This window comes from Dermacentor variabilis, chromosome 5, assembly GCF_050947875.1.
Source record: "Dermacentor variabilis isolate Ectoservices chromosome 5, ASM5094787v1, whole genome shotgun sequence".
NCBI lineage: Eukaryota > Metazoa > Arthropoda > Arachnida > Ixodida > Ixodidae > Dermacentor > Dermacentor variabilis.
Window position 1 is genome coordinate 146454100 of NC_134572.1, and position 6457 is coordinate 146460556.

At 45.2% G+C, this 6457-nt stretch overlaps 1 long non-coding RNA gene across 2 annotated transcripts; it reads left to right on the plus strand.

Moving 5' to 3' along the window:
- The first annotated feature begins 397 nt into the window (after positions 1-397).
- Positions 398-2013, plus strand: LOC142583219 (uncharacterized). Of its 2 annotated transcripts, none has more exons than XR_012828574.1 (3): positions 398-757; positions 903-994; positions 1827-2013. It is a non-coding gene; the product is annotated as an uncharacterized LOC142583219 (long non-coding RNA). The 2 variants fall into 2 exon arrangements; XR_012828573.1 differs by having other exon boundaries at positions 403-757; positions 903-989.
- The last annotated feature ends 4444 nt before the right edge of the window (positions 2014-6457 follow it).

Sequence of the window (6457 nt, forward strand, 5' to 3'; positions counted from 1 at the left end):
AAGTCGGTTTTCAGAAGAATAATTGTCTCGAAAGATAAAACGGACTCTGATAAAACTATACAGCCCCTAAATGCCCAACAAAATTGAGCCGGCTACCTTCTCAGTTTTTTTTTTTTCAACCTCGGCCATGAGGTACATTCCTCCCTCTAAGTGCAGTTCCCAGAAAGGGGTGCGTACACAAAGGCCGGCCACAGCTTTCACCAAGAGGCGAGGAATGTCTAGGTGTGAGTCAACCATCGCAAGGTAGCGGGGGAGGGGGGGGGGGCGTGCATGTTTCGGCTTAAAGAGGGGCTTTAGTTCCGCGGCGGTCAAGGTGAAGCAGGTGGATGGAAAGAATGTCACATGCCTCTCCCGCGCATGTGCACAAATTTGACAGTTGGCCGAGTCGAGGCAAAGAGGAAGACCATCGCAATCGCTAACAGTTCCTTTGCGACGCCGGCATGGTACGGTCGGAGCGATGTAGGTGTTTCGTGGCGTTTCGTAGCAGCAATCTAGCTATTTTTGCTGCTATTTATGCTTATGCTGCGTTGTGGCTAATTCATCGATGCAAGCCAACCAGCAAAGTGTTTGCGAAGCCCACGGTGCTTTCTTCGTTCCGTGATGTGAGCGTTTCTGGAACTTCTCTGCCAGCTGCGATGCAGTGTCGTGTGAAGTGATTTAATATTGGCACTGTCCGTGTTTTAAACTGCACAAATAGCGAACAGCTGTTCCTCAAGACTGCTTTGCGCCGAAGTTTATCTCCAAATTATAATAAAAGGTATGTTCTTTTCCATCATTTTTCATAAACATATTATTTTGATGTTATTTTATTTCAGTTTCTAATGCCGCATTTTGGCAGGTTATTATAGCGCAAACTGTAACGACGTGAAATGTTCTAAGAACGATTTTCTTACCTTTTTCAGCTGCCCCGCGTCATGGGGTTCGCTTGAAGTTGCTATAAACACGAAGCGTACAAATCCTTCGTTTTCACAGCGTTCGCAATGACTAAGGTCTGGTAAATATTGTCTGATCATGAACTCATTCTTTGCTCTTTCCTACTCTGGCTGCACAGGATGAGAAACAGTAAAATATTGAGCGTATAGCTTCACGGTTCACAATTACATATATTTCAGCGAACCGGTTCACAATGACATAGGTTGCACTGGATAGACAAGTGCGAATGTGAAAGAAAATCATTCGCACCTGTTTAACCACTGCAACCTATGTCATTGTGAACCGGTATTTTTTGACACTGATATTTTGTTTTCGAGTAAAAATAAACGAACACGTCAAATTACAGAAGCGTTCCATATAATATGTGCTTAAAAATGCATCAGTCAGCCATTGGTTGCTATCACTGACAAAGCATTTGTATTCTTGAATACTGCTTCAAGCTCTGTCATCTGTTTATATAAAAATGGATGACACGTTTTGCACATGCTCGGTGCAGCTAGCTGGCGCTGTTACGTTCATTCCTTCCAAAAATAACCAGCTTTGAGTAAGCGCTCGCGTGTCCACCTTCTCTGCGTCCGTGTCTATTGTGCGTGCTACAAATTTCACCATGAATAAACCATGTAATTAACTTTTTAGTGAGTAACTCATTTATGCAGGTAATTGGTAGAGAAACCCATTTTGTACACTTTCCTAATTTTAATGATACGTAGTAAATACAACGCAACAAAGGATATGCATTGAATAATGTGCCCCATCCTTGCCATCTCCTCTGCAAGTAAACAGGGATGTCGGTCACAATTTTAGCATTCATGTGAACCTTAAAAAGCTGTTCTATGTATGTGATATGCTAACCTGAACATGATGTTAACACTGACCATCTTGTTTCTGTGCAGGGTTGGTTCATTCTGCAAGCATTCTGAGACATCAGCTTGCATAATCGATGCTTGCTAGAGATTATGCGACAGCTGCCATGCCGTAATCAACCAAGTCATTATTCATTTTTTTTAATTTCTCTACTACTTCTCTCACAATTCTGTGTAAATATTTTCGTGTGAATAAACTTCTTTCAGTGCAAACTTGCATTTGTTTTCCATTTACGCGCACCTTCTAGGTTGCATACTGCCGTTTACCAACATGTTCACACATACTGACAAATGTTTACACTATGCTACTAGGTCGTATGTGGGACAAATGTTACTAGGGGAATAGTAAGACGTCAATACCAAGTACATAAGCACATGTAAGTAAAATTTTGCCAGAGTGTTACTAAAGAGCCTAAAGACTTGTGTTGGTTGACGGTTAGTAGAACGTTTACAGACCATCTATGAACATGCTTCAGTTGAAGTACGGTAGCCAATTCTTGATAGGATCCAATTCTTGATAGGATGTTACTAGGGTGTATAAAGACAAATGTTAATAGGGGATTGGTAGAAAGTCAACAGAAGATATATGAACATTTTTCTTTTGAAAGAATGTTAATACGGTGTATAAAGAAAGCTTGTTAATAGGGGATTGGTAGGAAGTCAACAGAAAATATATGAACATTTTTCTTTTGAAAGAATGTTAATACGGTGTATAAAGAAAGCTTGTTAATAGGGGGTTGGTAGGAAGTTAACAGAAAATATATGAACATTTCTCTTTTGAAAGAATGTTACTAGGGTGTATAAAGACAAATGTTCATAGGAAATTGGTAGGAAGTTTAAAGACATCCTATGAACATGTTTCTATTGAAAGTTGGTGGCCAATTGTTTCTAGGGTGTTACTAGAGCGTTGTTAGGATGTATAAAGACAGCTGGTAGGATTTCAATTGACTGTTGGTAGGTTCTAGTAACAAAAGTCTATAGACTGTCTAAAAAATGTTGCTAGAAATTTTTATAAGGGGTAGCGCCTTCCGTTCTGCTTGGCCGCATCCACAAACGCGACGAAACCGTCGTCTTCGTATTTTTCATGAAAAGCCTTGGCACTGGCAGACCGCCTTCCATCATGTCTGCCCGAAAGCATGTTTTTGAGTAGTGCTTTGACTACCAGTTGTCGTCTGACCATTTGCGGTAGCGAAATTTGTCCCTCAGAGTTCATAGTGCGATTAAGGTTTTAGTCTGTGTAGAATATTTGTACCCGTTTCAGTCTTTGATAGTTGAGCTAACTGTGCGGTCTTGTGTGCCTCTATTAACTCATCGAGGATGTTATGCACACGTAGATCTGGTAGGTTCTTTGAGTTGGCGAATCTCGGAAGTCCTAGTCCTAGATGTGTGTTATCGCCATCAACGCGGACGCCGGCGTGGGAGGCCACGGTCATTTCTTCTCCAACTACGGCTGCAGGGGGAGAATGCGGCGCGAGAAGAGACAACGCCTGCTATCTAAGAGGCGTTGGGAGAGAAAAGTTGTCGTTCCCCGAGCGCTCCACCGCAGCATCTAAACATTAAAGGTACACTAAAGAGAAAAACGACTTGAGGTGAGTTTGTTAATTACCCTTCCACAATAGAAAAAATAAAAGCTACTCTTAGCGCGATATTGCGCTTGGTGCGCCGAAAAAGACGCAAAAGCGAAAGGAGAGTGGTGACGACATCTTGGAATTCCCGTACCAGCTATTGGCGGCGAGGAGTTACGGAGTCGCCATCTATCGGAAGCGCCTCGTTGGCGTAGTATGAGGGATCACGTGGCGCGCTCCTCATAGGTTTTGCTCTCAGCGCTCACTGAAAACACCAGGCGCGAGCTCTCCCGGACATTTCTGTAAGTACTTTCGAAATGAGAGAAGTTTCTTACTGTCTAAATAATAATCTTGGGCAAACTGAAAACACACAATCGTTTACAGACGCTATCTCTTTACCGAATACGTACAGTGAACGCCACTGCGCGCGGTCGCCGCGATGGAGTCTCCCGAACCGGCTTCTTGCGTGAAAGGTAGGTAAACGCTGAGAGCAAACTATGTGAAATATGTTCTTATAGCGTTTGTATAACTAAATGGAGCGTAATAGAACGAAGCCTCAATGCAGCGACCGACTGCGCGTCTGCATGCTTGTCCGCGCACTGTTTCGCTTTCTCCACGCGCGCGTTTTCGCACCGTGCCATGAGCTTTAGGCCGCAGAATATGAGCATTTGACAGTATACAAGCAACCATTGTTGCGTAGGCGCTATCAGAGCTGTTCAAAAATAATTTCATAGTAGAGACTTCGACGCCTACGGGGACTGTGATGTGCCGTCGCGAAGATTCAATCTTTTTCTTTCTTCTAAATTCTTTGACCTTTCAATGCCATTTCTCGAGTTGCGTTGCACTGTATGTTTATCAGTGTTCTCAGCGTGCAATTTCCCGCTGCTCCTTTTTTGTAATCCGGTGCATTAATTCATAACACAAACATGACCATATGCCATGCTTCATTTAAATGTGCTTCTTACCGCTGCCTTTCCAATCCACTGAACTTGCCAGTATCTATAGCATCGACAAGTTCATAGACCAAACCGTCATGACATTAGTCGGGCAGCGGACTCGGGCGAGCGTCTCAGTGCGCGTTTTCAGAACATCGCAAACCGGGCGCCGTAGCAGAAATCTTCCTCGCGTCTGTGCTTGCTGCATACCCGAGTTGTAGCCGATGACTGTTTGCCGGTTTCATGTTTCGCGAGCCAAGCTTCACGCAGCTTCTTGTCCTGCGGCTACGTGTGAATAAGGCTGACACCGGCCTCCGTTACGAGCGTCCGACCCTGCGGCACCGAACAGTAGCCTACAATGTTGCGCGTCTTCAAAGGCAGCCACTACCTATTGTAGTGCTTTCAAGCGTTGTAAAGGAGACACTCGAAGCGGGAAAATTTCGCCAGTAAATGAGGACCGCAGCGTACGATGGAAATTAAACTCTTTTTGAGCTCGCTTCGGCGCGCCCGAAGCAGCCGACGCGGCCGCTATGTCCACGTGATCCCTCCTAGCACGTCACGCCGATGGTGGCGCCAGCTTTTCCAGTGGTGGAGCTCGAGGCCAATAGCCAAGACGTCATTGATTTCGACACTGTTTCCTAGGGTATAGCTAAATTAGTAACGGTAAAAATTAATCATATTGTGCACTAAAAGAGCAAAAGACTGAACTTAGGAAGCTTAACGAACATTTACTGAACCAAAACGGCGGAAATGCGAAAAAATCGTTTGTCATTCTTGACGTCCCACTGACGTACGGACTCAGGTGTCTGGGCGCGAAATTCCATAATAAAAATTTCGCCGTCATTTTCTCTTGTAATAATCAACCTGTTAACGCGAAATCAGCGAAGCGAGTACTTCGTGAATGCTTTATCAATCTAAATTGATTCAGTGCTTATCTTTGGTGACCGTTTACGTGGGAAACCGCAGAGGTCTCGGGCGACAGCGTGCTCGACGGCGAGTTAGCCAAAGTCCATTGCTATAATCTTAAAACCATTTCACGTCAAGCACATGGGAGGGCCTGGGGGTGGGCGGCAGCTTTCGTGTATGCGTGAACCACGCCGCCTTTCGCAACACTGCGATCACCGCATATACGAAAGCTGCCACCTACGTTCAGGTCATCCTCATATCCAGTGTGGGCGTGAATCCATCATTGGAGACTACAATCAGCACAAGCGGATGCTCGACACATTCCCCGCTTACTTTGGTTGAGACGAGCCTCGTGGCCGAATTTGAAGGTGCCAGGCCTGCTCAAGCCTCGTCAACTCACTATGACAATAGTCAAGAAGGGCGGAGAATGTGCAGCCGTAAAAAGGTTTCAGCAACATCAACTATGTAACTATGATTTACTGCTACAGACACGAAAGTTACTTTAGGTGCAGCACAAATGAGCCATTTCACAAGGTACCTGTAACTGCAATCGGGAAATTGAAATACGTGCAGTGTGAGACGTCGACTGATGCGATGCTTTTATTTCAGAGTAGCCGCCCGAGACAGAGCCGAAGCACCAAACGAGCCAAAAGACGATGCCTAGTCGTATGTACAGATGACGACGACGATATCCACAAATAGCGCCCACACTAACGCCCTCCCCCTTCACAAAAGCAGTCAACAAGACCGCAAGCTAGAAAGGGTAGGTACGGCGAATGTAGGGTTTAAGACGAGAGACGGGAACGATTTGTGTAGTGCGGTGGCGGCATTCAGTAGCTGAGCAGAAAATAGTGACGCGACAGCTAACAGTCGAATTTCTTTGCAAAACTGTGCGTGGGCCGAGACATGTATGAAGAAGAGAGAGAGAGAGAATGGAAGAAGGAAAGGCAGGGAGGTCAACCAGACTGAGTCCAGTTTGCTACCCTACACGTGGGGAGGGGAATGGGAAGTGAAAGAGAGAGAAAGAGAGATAACTTAGGTGTAGGATGTCTATAGTCGGGCACTCAAGTCTGTTGCCTTCAGGTAGTGAAAAAGCGCCCGAACTGCTTTCTGCGCTAATGAACTGTGAGGCCAGGCTCCCAAGATCTTCGCTGCCGTAAATGGCCTGTCATCCAGTCTATTCAAGGCACACCGGAGAGTCTCACGTTGATTATCGAAGCGAGAACAGTGGCACAGAAGGTGACGGATGGTCTCT